At 56.9% G+C, this 15,134-nt stretch overlaps 1 protein-coding gene across 2 annotated transcripts in view; it reads left to right on the top strand.

Annotated features, from left to right (window-relative positions):
* Positions 1-14,251: 14,251 nt before the first annotated feature.
* IQSEC1 (IQ motif and Sec7 domain 1) overlaps positions 14,252-15,134 on the top strand; it is a 40,641-nt gene continuing 39,758 nt past the window's right edge. For both annotated transcript variants that reach the window (XM_021715655.1, XM_021715654.1), the window contains exon 1: positions 14,252-14,583. The gene's annotated coding sequence lies outside the window, so the exon portion shown is untranslated. The remainder of the gene's footprint in view (positions 14,584-15,134) is intronic.

Below are 15,134 nucleotides of genomic sequence, written 5' to 3' on the forward strand. Positions count from 1 at the left end.
GGATGATGATGGTGTGTCCATGTAGGGTCATCGATTGGAACATATTTTTCAGTCTGGCAGGGGTGTTGATGGTGAGGGCCACTGTGTGTGTGTCAAGCAAATCTCTGTACTTTCCATTGAATTTTGCTGTGCACCTAAGAAAAGCTGAGATCCTCTGGGGCTGAGGTGGCCACACCCTGGCCCTGGCTGGCTGGGTGGGCTGTGAGGCAGGCCTGCCTGCATCACGGGCGTCTGTCTCCTTCTCTCTGCCCACTTTCTGCCCAGAACCAGCCTCACAGCCTGTGCCTCCCGCCTGGCCCTCCCGGGGCATCCCTGGGGCCCAGCCCAGCTCTGTCTGCTGGAGTCTGCCACAGAGAACTGCTTTATTTAAGTCCGTTTTGCGCGTATGGAAATAACTAGAGGTCTCTGTATTTAATTTGGCTCAGCTGGGAAGATTTTTGGCTCCGTGTGTGTATATTCTGAAAAATCTTTCCAAGCGAGCCCAGGGGTTGGAAGCTTCTGGTCATCTTTGTACCGTGTACACCAACAAGGACCGCCCTGCTTCGCTGGGGGCAAGCATCTGGCAGAGGGCAAGCCATAGGAAATGGTTAGAGAAGAAAGAAGGAAGGGGGGGAGGAGGATGAAGCCATCCAGATGAGATCATGGCCAGAGAAGCCGTGGGGTAAACTCTGCATCTTGAGACCAGGTAAGTGGTGGGCAGAGTGGAAGGAAGGAAGGAGGCCCTGGAAGCATAGAGCTCCCTACAGATGCATCGGAGATGGGTGCGTCGGTTTGCAGAGCAGACAGGGCTTCCTTCCGTGCTGGGCTGGGGAGCATTTCTCATGCTGTTCCTCTCTCTGGCCTGGACAAGCCCAGCAAAGACTCACGGTTGAGCCCTTCTCTGGTTGACGGCGGAGAGCAGAAACCGCCCCATGTGGGACTTCAAGTCAGCAGAGTGTGCCTTCGCGCAGTTCCCATGTTCCCACTGGGTAAGCGGAGCAGGAGCAATACCCATTGCGAAGGTGAGACAGCAGAAGCCCAGGAAGGCGAGGCCACGTGCCTCAGGCCCCTCACCTGCAAGTAGGGGGGCTATGGAGAGGCCTGATCTCCCAGTCTGTGCCCAGAGCTTCCCCGACAGGCCCAGGAGGTGCTTGGCACACACTGGGTGTTGTTCCAGACACAGATTGTTAGGCCCAGGGGGCTGCCCAGGGTGGAAAGAACTTGAATTTAAGCCTCGGGACGTTCCCTGAGAGTCTGGTTTTGGAATACACCCCAGATGTCAGATGGTTTTTTAAACCATATCTTAATCCCATGGATCTTAGGAATGAGGCATCTGGTGAATTTGGACTTGGTGGTGGTGATGACCACAGGATTGTGGATTGTGGTCGGTGTGATAATATGACTCTGGTAGAGTCTGGAGAAAACCAAACACTTAGAGGACCTAGCAGAGCGGAAGGCCTTGATGTTCCCACTGGCTGTGCAGAGCTGGAACCCCGCCTCTCTGGAGTTGGTGTTCTAAATCAGGTTTCTTAGGATCCTGCGCTGTCGATCCTGGTTCTGTTCTTTGAGTTGGACCTTGGATTTTGGACTTCTGCAAGCGTCACAAACAACTGTGGTTGCCTTCAATAGACAGGAAGGTGATATGAGAGGGGGGTTGGTCAGGTGTGTGTGGATGATAGGGAGTGATGAAAACTGGTGATGGCAGAGCACTGCTCTCCGACGGGTGTGGCTGCCACCCAGCTCCATCTGTCTATCGCCCAGCAGGAATGAGGACCTGGTGTGGTCAGATCCTCAGTTGTTTCCCCCCCCAAGAGACATCAGAAACTTGGATTTTCACTTAAAACAAGAAAACTTTAGTGTTGAAATGGCGGTGATTAATTCTAACTGTTTTGTTGTTGCTTTGTTTTGTTTTGTTTTTGGGAAACAGTTTGGGCCACAAAGAGCATGCTGTATGGACCATGTCCTGCCTCAGGCTGCCAGCCTGTGTTCGAGGTATGGCCTCTCACTCGGAGTCTGTCTTCCGGAGAGCTCTGTGCAGTCTCTGAGACCTCCTTCCGGGTGGTGGCAGCTTGGGTACCAGGCCTCCTGGCCAGCTCTCCCGGAGGCGAGGCCCAGAGTCCTGGATGAATGGGCGTCACCCTTGCCTTGTCCTCGGCCCAGTGGCATCGGGAGAATAAAGGACTCTTCACAGCCTCTGTCTGGAAAGGCTGCCCATCCTGGCTTTGGCTTTAGGGATTGGCCACAGGGCCCTGCCTTTTTTCCCATCTCAGGCCTGTTCCCTTGGTTTGGTGCTCTGGTGCCGAGCACATGGGGTGAGACCCTTGGGCAGGCCGGGTCCTCCTGTGGTATGGATGGTAGTGCCTGCTGCTCGTGGCGTCTTGCCAGGCAGAGGCCCTGGCCGGGCTCAATGGCAGGGTGTTGGCCTCAGCTCCCCACCAGCGCTTCATGGCTCCCCTCTGCCAGCTGGCTCTCAGCCCGTGGAAAGGAGCATGCCTGCCAGCCCGTGGGGCGAGTCTCTGCCCTGCTTCCTGTCTGGGGCCCCAGTGCCCAGCCCCACCCGGCGGGCCTCCCAGGACTGTGAGGGGTGGGCGCGGGGCAAGCGCGGTGAAAGGAGAGCTGAGCCAGGGCGTCTCGAGGAGTGGGACTGCATTCAGCCCCAGTTCCCTGGTGACTCGAGGCCTGGGGGTTGGCGCTCTGGGTGCGATGAATGCCCCCCTGTATGGTGGGGACGCTCCTGGGTTCCCGTGGCCAGCTTTCGTGTTTCCACGGCCCGGCTGTGAAGGCAGGTCCCGAGGCACAGGTCTCCACCGGGTTGTGCTGCGTACCAGCTGCAAGACTGCCTGAGTCTGTCCTCTCCAACTCCTGGCTGCCTGTAAATGGAGAGGAACAGCCCTGCTGGCAGCCACGGAGTTGCCCTTGACCCCAGAGAACTGTTCTGCTGCTCTGTGGCTTTTGGTCCCAGCTGCTCAGTGGCTCTTCTCCTAAGGCTTCTGCTTTGTGGTGTCAACCCCCCAGGCTGCGCCTTAGTGACCCGAAGCATTGTTTATTCATTCAGCAAGTCCGGACTGAGCATGTCTCCTGTGCCCAACCCTGTTTAACCCTGCAGGCACCTTAGGGGAACAGGCAGGCCCTCTGCCCTTGCAGAGCTCACTGTCATGGGGAAACTGAGGTAGGAGCGAGGAAGCATGAAACAGACGAAGCCAGCTCCGGAGCTGGGCTCTGAGTGGTGGGCATGGAGTCTGGGAGATGGCACCTGTCGCTCCAGACACCACTTTTCCCTCCTGCCAAGTGTGGCCCTTCTTCCCATGGTTGTCATGCTGCTGAGGAAGTGTGGCAGGGCCGGTCCCTGGAGATGCCCTGCGCTGACACCCATGTGCTGCCGGTTTCCCCTGTCCCTGGGCTCCATGCTGCATTTGTGCATTTGGCTCTTTCCAGGGGGAGCACCCAAGGTATAGAGGATCAGGGCAGACCAGATTCCGGGTTCTTATGACTGCCCTCTGACCCCCCCCCCCCGTCACCTGGGATCTGAACTCTGATCTCCAAAGCCCACCCAGGCCCGTTGGGCTCTTTGAGTGGGGGTGACTCCCCGACAGCAGTTAGATAGTCCGCTCCGCTCCTGTAGGCAGACACTGCTCTTTATGATTGGGAGTGAGGCCTGGGCCTGGAGGCGGGAGCCACCAACTCTCCGGGCCAGTAAGATGGCCTCTGAAAATGTTGCTGAAAGGGCAAGGACACAGGCCTGGCTGTGTGGCCCTGGGTTCACAGGTCACGGAGGCCTTTCTGTCCTCTGGCTGTGCGCTGATGAGAACAGGCCCTGTCTGAGGACAGGAGGGCTGCCTGAAATACTTCCCCTCTAATTAGGAGCCTTTAATTAGACCTTGTTAATGGAGCTTCCTGCACTGTCTCAGACTCTGCTGTGTTGCCATGGAGGGGTGGCCTTACCCTCACTGTGCAAGTGGGAAACTGAGGCTTGGAAGTTGAGGTCAGAACCCAAGTGTTGGACTCTAACCCAGAATCTTCCTATCACATTTGTGATGACATGAGGGTAGCAAGTGTCTGGCAGAGCTATGCAGAGCACTCAGGGCCAGAGGGCAGGAGGCACGAGTTGTCTGCTGCTGCTGTGCCTCCCACCACCGTGGGCATCCCCAAATGTGTCGTCTTTCTGGACACACCAAGTGGCCTGAGAAGGCCTCTCCGCTCGCACCCCGCATCTTCTAGGCTGCCCGCCCATCTCACCAGCAGCAGCTGACAAGCAGGGAGATGATGCTTCATGTGGTTCAGTAAGCAGAGCTCTAAAAATAGCCTCCTGCGTGGAGAAGTTCATTGTTCAGAGCCCTATATTTTTCTACATTATATGAAAGCCACTTCTGGAGGTCTTGGTGCTGCAGCCTGTGGGGCAGAGCCACACTGGATCTCATCTGGGCCTCAGCAGTGGCCTGAGGCTGGGGGCAGTCAGCGAGGCAGGTCTCTGCCTGGGATTCCCTCCCCTGAAGACTACAAGGCATTCAACCACAGTCGCACACAAGGGGGGTTGGCTCCTCCGGGGCAGTTCTAGGCTGTTTCAGGACCTGGGTGCCCTCAGAGAAGTCTGTGGGCAAGAGGCAAGCCATGGGGACTGTGGACACCATCCCTCCAGCCAGCCAGGGGAGGGTTGGACTGACTCCCGTGTCTTCCTGGAGTGCCCAGTTTGGATTTCAGTTCCTGAAACCGGTTCTGCCTGAGCCCCGCTGGTGGAGGTCAGGGGGAGGGGGTCAGCTAACTGACCTCTCCCGGTCCGCAGAGAAAAGCAAGGCCCCAGAGGAGGTTCCTGCCTGGCTGCCCGCCCACCAGCCTGAGCCCAGAGCCCCTTCCTCCGGGGTGCTGCACTCAGGGTCTCCTCCTGTCACCGTTCAGATGTGCTTACATCTCTTCCACTTTGAGAATGCGTTGCTGGCGGGACAAGGATGTGGGTGGCTGCATGACCCTGGGTTCAAAAGCCACACTTCCCTGGAGCCCCAGACCCTTTCAGTCGCCTTCAGCTGCCCTCTCGCTTCTCCCTCATGCTTCTCAGTACAGGCCTCTGAGCTTGCCTTCAGACCCCGCTTGCCCTGCTGCAGCCTGGCGTCTGCTGTGCCTGCTGGTTGCAAGTCGGTGCCTGGCCCAAGACTGCCGCTCCCACGGACCATGCAGTCCACATGGGAGGCAGAGGAGCTCTCAAAAGTCTTACGCAAAGCAGGCCCTCCAGCTTGGTGGCTGTAGCTTGGGGTGTGCCCCCCTGCGTGCCTGATGCTGTTCTGGAGCCCCAGCTGTCAGGGGACTCACATTCTAGTAGGGAAGCCAGACAGCAGTGCACACACAGATGGTAGCGTGATGGCGGTGGTCAAGTGCTGCAGGGAGAAGTGGAGCAGGGAAGGACGAGAGAGCTGGGGGTGGGAGGAAGGGCGGCAGAGTGTGGGTTTCCAAGGGGGAAGCCAGGGAGAGGCCGCCCTAACACTCAGGTCACCTTCGAGCAGAGACCTGAAGGCGGGACGGGAGTGGCCGAATGGACCTTGGGGGAGAGCACGGTAGATGGAGGGAACGGCACGTGCAAAAGCCCTGGGCGGGTGTGGACTCGAGTTTTAGAGGGGCTGCCAGGAGGCCAGTGGGACCGGCTGGGGTGCCTCAGGAGGGTGCAGGGGCGGGCAGCAGGAGGAACGGTCGAGTCCTGTAGTCTTCTGGGTCACTGTGATGATGGCTTAGGCTCTGAATCTCGCCAGGTGAGAGGAGAGATGGGCAGGGTTGTTTTTGGCAGAATCCCAGCTCTGGATGGGGAAGGGTGGGGGCAGCGTGGGAGCAAGAAGAGCCACTGGAGAGGCTGCGGCCGCATTGCAGGGAGGGGGAGAGGGCGGCGCAGGCTGGGCTGGGTAGGGAGGCTGGCCACGTGGTCGCCTGCTGGGGCTGTGATGTGCTGATTGATAAGGAAGCTGCGAGGGGGAGGTGGAGCTGCCGTCCACTGAGACGGGAAGGCAGCCCAGGAGCTGGACTGGGCGGAGCTCAGCTTTCAGCTTGGGGCTGGGGTGTCTGGTAGACATCAAGGGGCAGATGCTGTGAGATGTGGGTTCTCTTGGGTTCCTTTGTGATGACTGGGTGTCCTCATGCAAACTTGGGAGCTGGGTAAATGTAGAAGTGCTCCTGACTCCTCCTCACCCCCCCAAGTGGGGGTGACTTGTGGGTGATTCAGAAAGATCACCACCTCCCTTGTTTGAGATACGGTGTCCCTGGTTAACCAGCCAGAAGTCACACGGGATATTCAGGTGGATGTGCTGTCTTGCGGGTGCCTCTCGTAAACTTGTGCTCTAAACATTTTCGTTTCATGTGTGGGTTACACCCTTCTCTGGCCCCTCCATCCCTGGCCTTGGTGGAGTCTGGAGTTCTGAGCACAGGGCTCAGCATCTGTGCCCACGTGGGTGCCCCTCTTGGGCTCGCCTCTTCCCTCTCTGCCCACCTCCCCCAGGTATCCACTGGGAGTGCTCACAACCCCTCCAACTCGCCACCCCTCCATTGTGGATCTTTTCTTCTTTCCTCTGCGTCATGTTCACCCCAATCCTGCCTGCCAGGGGAATCCACCAGCATTGCCAGGCCTCATCTACAAGATTTCTGCTCTCCTCCTTCCTAGGAAGGGACTCCAAGGGGTCCACAAGTCCCTTCAGCACCAGCCAGGAACCCGTCCTCTCGAAGAACCACTTTGCAACCATGGCCCAGGATGTAAGACTTGAGGCATGGGTTGTAGTGCTGCCTGCCTGCTGGGCTGGCCTTCACCAGAATAGCCTTTCTGAGTCCTAGGGAAAGCCCTTGCCGTACATGTCTTGCCAGGCATACCAGCTCCTCGTCCCTCTTTGAACAATCACCCTTCCTCTGAAGTCTACCCCGCTGTGTCCTTGCAGTCTACTCCTTGGGGACTGTGCTAACTCTTGGGGGCTGCCTCCAGGTCTGGAAACATCCCAGGGTGGGAAGGACATGGATCTGAATCCTGGCTCTGTTCCGATCTCTGTGATTCTAGGCAAGCCAAGGATCCTTTCTGAACCTCTGTTTTCTCATCTGCATAATGGGAAGAGCAGTGTCTTCTTGATGGGCTTGTTGCAGGGCTGAAATCTACTGACACAGCTTGTGCTGGACTCCCCCGTTTAGTGGTTGGGCATAAGTGTCCCGGAAGACTGATTTTTCCAGACGTTGAATACCTGCACTACCCCTCAAGGCGGCTCTTCCCAAACTGCTGAACTGCTAAAGAATGCTGCTTCTCTGAAGCTCCTGCCTCTGGTTCCATGGACCTGCCTGGTCTCTGCACCAGGACCACCCCTCAAGGACCTGTGGGTGGCAGCCGCCCTGCTCTTGCTCGGAGGGCTTGGTCTCCAGTTCCCCCCCAGGCCCTGCCTTGGGCTGACCTGTCCCTCCCCAAGGCTGGGGCCCAGAGGTGAAGCCCTCAGAGGGCTTGGTCTCCAGCTCCCCCCCAGGCCCTGCCTTGGGCTGACCTGTCCCTCCCCAAGGCTGGAGCGCAGAGCAAGACCATTCCCTTTCCTCTGGGTGACCAGCCTGTGTTCATGTAGCCTTGGCAGCACACAGTCGCAGAAAGCCCCATGGGGGCACTTCTGAAGGCTGGGAGTGAGTCGTGCCTGCCCTGTCTAGACTCCTCTTCTGACAATCAGGAAAGCAGAGCGGGTTGAGCCACAAGGCCTGGAAGTGTGAGGGGCATGTACGCATCAGGAGGCTGTTCTGTTCTGGCCTGTGCAGACTGCCTGGAGTTTGGCCTGGGCTCCTAGGCTGGATATCAACCACAGCCAGACTCTGAAGATTGTCTGTTTCCCCCAGTATGGGTCTGGCTCGCTCTGAAGAGGTTCGCTTTGCTATGTGATGTGGCCACAGCTAGCCACATGCTGCCAGGCTTATTTATCTTACTCACCTTATGACCATGTAAAACCCCAGGATTCCAGGCTCTGTACCCTGGCCCTGCTCCTGGCTGCCAGTGCTTTTGCTCTGAACAGCTGGCAACAGAGATGTGGCAGGGGTCAGGTCCTAGCCCCACTCGCCTGCAAGGGTGACCTTGGACTCAGCTCCATCGAGTTCCAGGTTCTTCATCTGTGGAAGGGGGGGAGGTCCTGGCATTCTAAATTCTAGCTCCCAGGGATAGTGGCTGCATTACAGACCATGTGTTTAAACACCTGACACAGCATCTTGTACCCAATGGGTTTATAAAGAAGAGTTGCTGCTGTGCAGCTCAAACCTGTGTATGGCTGTGTGTATGTGCATATTACCCCCTCTCACCCCCCTCCAGAAGCAGTTGCATGAACGCAGTGAGTACATGTTTGGGCTCCAGTGGCCAGCCTGGGTCCTGATCCCATGCGCTGGCTTCATTCCCCTGGGGGTTGGCTTCACCTCTCCATACCCATGGGCTGGTTGAGAGAACTGGAGGAGTTATGCGTACAACTTAGAACTCGCTAACCTCGTGGGCTTGAGCTGGTGTTACCATCACACCGACGTTAGGGGTGAACAATGGGTCCCTACTTCCACTGTGACCCTCGCTGGTGCCCAGAGCCTCCTCTGACTAACTTTGTTTCTTGAGAAAAGTCATTCATGACTTCACAGGCCATAATTAGAGATATCCGTGGCCGGGAGGCCACAATCCTCCTCCTGACTCACTCCAGCTAGTCAGGACGTGGCATCTGCTCCAATTTGGGCTGAGGGACCAGGGTTCTAGCTCTCAGGCTCTCCTGCCTGGCCCACTGAGCCAAGTCATGTGGATTGGGCCACTGGAGGGTGTCTGGGGCCCGGGTCTCCCTCTGTCCAGGGATCAGGCTCTCTGTCCTGGAGGTGTGTGTTGTGGAGAGAGAGGCCCTGCAACAGGCGGGGTGCCGGGCAAGTGACCCTGGCTCGGGCACTGGGCCTGTCTGCCCGTCCCGCCTCCAGCTGCCAGGCTGTGTAGGTTGGGCTCTCTCAGTCAAAGAATAACCAGACAAACATTGGAAAGCACTTTTTATGAGCCAAACACTGTCCTAAGGAGTTTGCTGTTTCGACTTTGCTAAGTTTCAGCAGTCCTGTGAAGTAGGTACTCCTCTCTCTGCCAGTCACCCCCAGCCTTACCCTGTGACCCCAGAGCTAGGGTCCTTGGCATCACCACTTTAGTCCCTCTCCCCAGCCAACCCCATTCAGTCTATTACCAGGTCCCGTTATGCCATGTGAATGGCACCCCCTTGAGTTATGCAGTGCGGCTAAAGATTGGTTCTTAGGCTACACAGAAAAACCCATGCTGTGTTCACTGTTGTCCCTGTGCTTGTTGGAGGCACCCTGTGGTGCCATGCTGGTTGCAGTAGGATGGCCTGGTCATTTATTTTCTTTCGGGATGGTTTGAAGTTGGTTTTGGCTTTTTGGAGTGTGGAAGGGCTTTAATCCTGTAAAGGGTCTCCCCACTTTACAGGATTAGAAATTGAGGCACAGAGGTGTTTCCACCCATGATCACACAGCTGGTAAGCAGTGCAGCCAGAATTCCAACCCAGATTTCGGAGGCAGCAGCAGGGAACCCATTCAGCCCTCTCACTTGGCGAAAGACAGGTAGTGGGAGGAGATTTTTCAAACTGTGCTCTCTGTTCTTCTGTAGTGCCCTTCATCCCAGGACAGTAGGAAACTCAGGAGGCTGTCCTATAGTGATCCAGCATCTCACCCAGCCGTTTCCCTGCATAAAAATAACACACACCACCTCCAGGGGAAGGCATGTGTCAGAAACTAGAGACGGAGAGGAGCTTGGGCAACCCTTCTTCGTCAGAGCTTGGAGAAGGGCCTGCTGTGGGGGCCCTGGGGCAGAGGGCAGACACACCTGCCTGTGGCTCCAGGCTCTTACCTCCTCTCTGACCCTGTCCTCAGCTGGTCTTATCACCAGGGACCCCATCCTGGACGTATGGAGCTCGTCTACAGGATTTAAGTGTGCTAACTGTTCCTGGCTAGTACCCTTGAAAAGCCACACCGATTTGTACTTCTACCAGCAGAACCTGAGCGCGCTCGTTGTTGCATGTTCTTGTCAATACTGGGCATTTGACTTGAAAAGTCTTTTTGAGCTGGGCTCGGTGGCTCAGCCTGTAATCCTGCGCTTTGGGAGGCTGAGGTGAGTGGATTGCCTGAGCCTGCAGGTTTGAGAACCGCCTGGGCAACTTGGCAAGACCTCATCTCTACAATTAATAAAAAAAAAAAATTAACTGGGCGTGGTAGTACGCGCCTGTAGTTCCAGATACTTGGAAGACTGAGGCGGAAGGATCTCCGGAGCCCAGCAGGTGGAGGCTGCGGTGGCCAGGAGCGGCCATTGCACTCCAGTCTGGGCGACAGAGTGAGACTCCAACTTAAAATAAATAAATAAATAAATAAAAAATCTTTTTGTTTATCAGTTCAGAGCAACTCATTAAGAAAAGACTCTTGAAGTGCCTAAGCTATGTAGCTTCTGAGTGGGACCATCAGGAAGAGAGGCTCTCTGGCTCAAGATAGGTTCTTAGGCTACGCAGAAAAACCTATGCTGTGTTCACTGCTGTTCCTGCGCTTGCTGGGGGAGACCTGTGGCGCTGTACTGGTTGCAGTAGGATGGCCTGGTCATTTATTTTCTTTCGGGATGGTTTGAAGTTGGTTTTGGCTTTTTGGAGTGTGGAAGGGCTGCTGCATCTCATAGCTCAAGGGGGCGCCGTTCACATAGCATAACGGGACTTGGTGACAGACTGAATGGGGTTTGCCCGGGAGAGGGACTAAGGTGGTGATGCCAAGGACCCTGGCTCTGGGGTCACAGGGTAAGTCTCGGGGTGACTGGCAGACCTTCCCTTCTGGGGAGGATGGCCTTGAGGGGAGGCGCGACCTCTCCCAAGCACATTCTGGACCTGCAGACCCCAGGTGGCTAGGGGCCTGGGAATGCCCGGAGCTGGGCTGGCCCAGCTTCGGAAAGGCCTGCCTGCCTCTAACCATTCCCATCCCAGTCCCATTCCAGAGCACCTCTCCCTGGGCCCAAAGCTGCCCCGCACGGCAGGCAAGGCTCCCTCGGGTCTCTGGCCCGTGTTGGGTTCAGCGGCCACCGTCTGCTTCTCTGAGCTCAGCTCCCTCTGCCCCACGCCTCGCCTGGCTGGGAGTAATGGCAGCTTCTCAAGTTCACAGGCAGGCCCAGACCTCACTCACTCCCCACTGTTGGGGAAGAATGCCCCGTTCTACTGGCTCACAGCTGTCTTCAGGCCGGACTGGAAAGGTCTGGGTGAAGGATGGGATTCCTCCAGCCTCAGAGGTGGGCACTGCTCCTTCTTCCCAGCCCTGTTGGTTGGGGACAGTACAGTGAGGGTCCTGACCTGCCACTCCAGCAGCTCAGAAGCGGCTCTTGGTCACCAAGGGGTTTCCTGCTCATGCTCCAATGACCCGCAAGGAAACCCCTGTCAGTCTCTGTGTTCTTACTAACTCAGGGTTACGGAGCTGTTTTCAGTGCTCCCCTCATGAGTGGAGGCCAAGCTGCGTCTCTTCAAGGTCTAGACTTTGTTTCCTGTTAGCAACTGTTAGCCTCTTGCCCATAAACATAGATTCTGCTCCTGACTGCAGCATTTCCAGGTTAGGGGATATCTCATGGAAATGCTTCCTTGTGACGTGCTGACTGGCCGCAAAGACCGGAGACCTGGAGCAATGTGGGCGGGGCGAAGGCAGACAGCCATGGGATGGGCTTCCCGGGAGCCTGGCCTTCCTCTGAGCTGAGGCCTAGAGCCTGACTCGGGTTCGCTCACTCCTTCGGACAGCAGTCAGTTGGGAGTGAGTATTCATTGCAGGGCACTGTTCAAAGCTTTGTCAACGGAAGGGGAGAGTTTAAGACCACCCGTCCTTGTCCCTCGCCCCCCGCCCAACATACACGCACCAGGCCCAAAGGAAGCTGCTGTGGGAGGGGGATTGCAGGGGTGGGAGCTGGGTAACTCTGATATGTGGGGAGAACCTTGAAGCACGATGTTCCTGACATCCTGAAGACATTGAGTCCATCCTGCTTTTATTGTAGGTAGGGAAACGGAGACCTTGAAATTAGGGGCGGCCCACCCTGATTCAGGCCCAGATCAGGGCAGAGCAGGACAGAGAGCCCTGACCTTCTCTCTTTATCCCAGTTCTTTCCCAAGGAGGGGCCTCTGTCACTCCTTAGCCCCTGGGGAGTGGGGTTGGGCGTTCCACTGCCCGACACCAGAGGCCAGAGCCAGAAGCCCTGTCCTTAAGCCACAGGCTACAGCGCAAAGCTGAGACTCACAGCCTGACTGGCTCGGGGAAGGTGGGCATCAGCAGGCAGGCTGCTCTCTACCACCTGATTGCTGGCTGTGCCCTCTGTTCCAGGACCCCCTCCCCTGGGCCCTCACTGGTTTCTCTGGGGTCAGTGAGTAGTTTCACCTTCTGCATTTGGCAGTGGGGCCTGCTCTGCCCCACGAGGAGCAGCAGGAACAGAAGCATAGCTGAGCAGGGTGGCTCCGTGGGCCCTGGACTGTTGAGCGCAAGGCCTTCCTGTTGGTCTGAAGAAGGCGCTGTTGAAAAGCACTGCAGCCTGGGTGAGGCCTGTGTGCTGCTTTCTGCTGGACCTCCACCCTGGCGCCAGGGAGAAGAGGGTCTTTCAAGCCCTTCCATCCTGTGGTTGAGTGCTCTCTCAAGGGCGGGGAACCTGGCAGGGCGACCGGAAGTTGGGTTGGAAACAACTTGCGTAGATTTCTCCCTTCTCTCTTTGTCCTACTGAAAAGCAGTCTGCAGTGGAAACCAGTGTCTGCCCACGTGCAAAGGCCTTCTGAGTTCTGAGTCAGGATGAGTTAGGCAGCCCGTCCCGTGTGTCCCTGCCAGTTGATGCTGCTCCCACCTGATGACTTGAGACTTCAAGAGGGACATTGCTCGCCCTGCGGGATGAGAGGCCGTGCAGTCGAGGGGAACGCTGTCTGGGGGCTCCGTCAACTTGGCTTGTATCCTGGCTCACCTGCCTCCTATCCGTGTGACCTCAGGCAACTCTTACAGGCCTGTTTCCTCACCCGTAATGGAGGAGTTCGTAATTCCTCCTTTACAGACTGGTTTTGCGATTTAGAGAAAATGCACGTACAACACTCTTATTAGTTTCCAAAGCTGTTGCAGCAAGCATCACAGACCAGGGAGCTTAGACAACAGACATGTATTTTCTCACAGTTTTGGAGGCTGGAAGTCAGATGAAGGTGTTGGCAAGTTTCTTTCTTTGGAGGCCTCTCTCCTTGGCTTGTAGATGGCTGTCTTCTCCCCGTGTCCTCACATGGTCATCCCTCTGTGTGTGTCTGGGTCCTAATCTCTAGTTCTTATGAGGATACCAGTCATATTGGATTAGGGCCCACTCTAATGACCCTGTTTTAACTTAAATAACTCTACAAAAGCCCTATGTCCAAATATAGTCACATGCTGACGTTCTGGAGGCTAGGGCTTCAACATACATATTTTGAGGGACACAGTTCATCCATAACAAATGCAAACATGATGGCCAGCCCCAAGGAGGTGTGCAGTAGAGAGTCATTTTTGTTAATTACTTTTTTAAAGTCAAAAAATATAGGCCAGGCTCGCTGGCTCAAACCTGTAATCCTAGCATTTTGGGAGGCCAAGGTGAGGGGATTGCTTTAGCCTACAGGTTCGAGAACCACCTGGGCAACTTGGCGAGACCTCGTCTCTACAGTAAATTGAAAAACTGACTGGGCATGGTAGCATGCACCTGTAGTTGTAGCTTCTTGGAAGACTGAAACAGAAGGATCATCTGAGCCCAGCAGGTCAATGCCGGGGTGGCCGTGAGTGTGCCACTGCAGTCCAGCCTGGGCGACGGAGTGAGAGTCCAGCTCAAGAAAAAGAAAAAAATCAGGCGTGCACTTAATCCAGGTGGTAAGAGAGAAGGTGACAGGATTCCCTTAGTATTTACTGAGTACCTACTATTGGCAGGCACTGCTCTGGGCACTGGGGATCATCAGCGACCCAACAGGTCAAAACCCCTTCTCTCAGGGAGCTGCCATTCCTGGGTGGGAGACGGCTAATAAGCAAAATCAGTCAGGAGAGTATATTGTATGCTGGTATCAGACGTTAGTGGGTGGCAAGTTGTACAGAGGAGATTAGGTCTGCATGCGTGGGGCGCAGCCCTAGGAAGAGGCACCGAAGAAGGTCCTGGCCTGGTCCCTCCGGCTGCACAGAGGACTCAGCCACGGGGCAGGCCAAGCACAGGGAGGGGGCTGTGGGCTTGCCCCAGCGCGTGGTGGCGTTGTCCCCTCCCACCCCGTCATGCTGAGTCCTGGCTTTCTGCTCACCAGAAGCGTCTTCCTCTCTCTCCTCTGCAGCGTCGAGGGCGAGGCCCCCAGCAGCGAGACCAGCACATCACTGGACAGCCCCTCGGCCTACCACCAGGGCCCCTTGGCACCTGGTTCCAGCCTGAGCCCAGACCACTACGAGCACACGTCAGTGGGAGCCTATGGGCTGTACTCGGGGCCGCCGGGGCAGCAGCCGCGCACACGAAGGCCCAAGCTGCAGCACTCGACCTCCATCCTGCGCAAGCAGGCCGAGGAGGAGGCCATCAAGCGCTCGCGCTCCCTGTCTGAGAGCTATGAGCTCTCCTCGGACCTGCAGGACAAGCAGGTAGGCAGGCACGCCCCCGGACCGCACAGGGGTCAGTGGCGTGGTGGCGCTTCCCGCCCCGCGCAGCCTCTCGGGGAGCGGCAGGTGGCTTTCTCCGACAGGTCGGCGTGAGGGGCATGCTTGCTAGAGATTGGGCCTCTGCCTCGGTCCGTGTCCCTCCTCTTGTAGCTCCGGGGAGCCTCTGTCCCAGCCTGGCTCTGGCGGGGATGTTTGAAAGGAGGCGGAGTGAAGGAAGCTGACTGTCTGACATTCGTTCTGGGGCACACGGAGAGCTGTCCTCCAGTGCGGCCTTTCCTTTGTCCACGTGCCACAGCCCTTCTGGCTGGAGCCTGGGAGGCCTAGCGAGCGTCTTTGAGCATCGCGGCCTACCAGGGCACATGGCTGTGTGCCTGGCCACTGAGATTCTGAGGACCCAGGGGGCGACTGTGGGAAGGAGCCCATGGGGCGAGAAGGAGGGAGGTCAGTTTGCGACAAAATCAGCACAGGCTAGGAGAAGAGCACCGAGCCCGTCTGCAGCTGGCGAGGTGGGGTTGCTCTTTACATTCTTCCTG

This window comes from Carlito syrichta, unplaced genomic scaffold (assembly GCF_000164805.1).
Source record: "Carlito syrichta isolate Samal-C Ts95f unplaced genomic scaffold, Tarsius_syrichta-2.0.1 Scaffold307250, whole genome shotgun sequence".
NCBI lineage: Eukaryota > Metazoa > Chordata > Mammalia > Primates > Tarsiidae > Carlito > Carlito syrichta.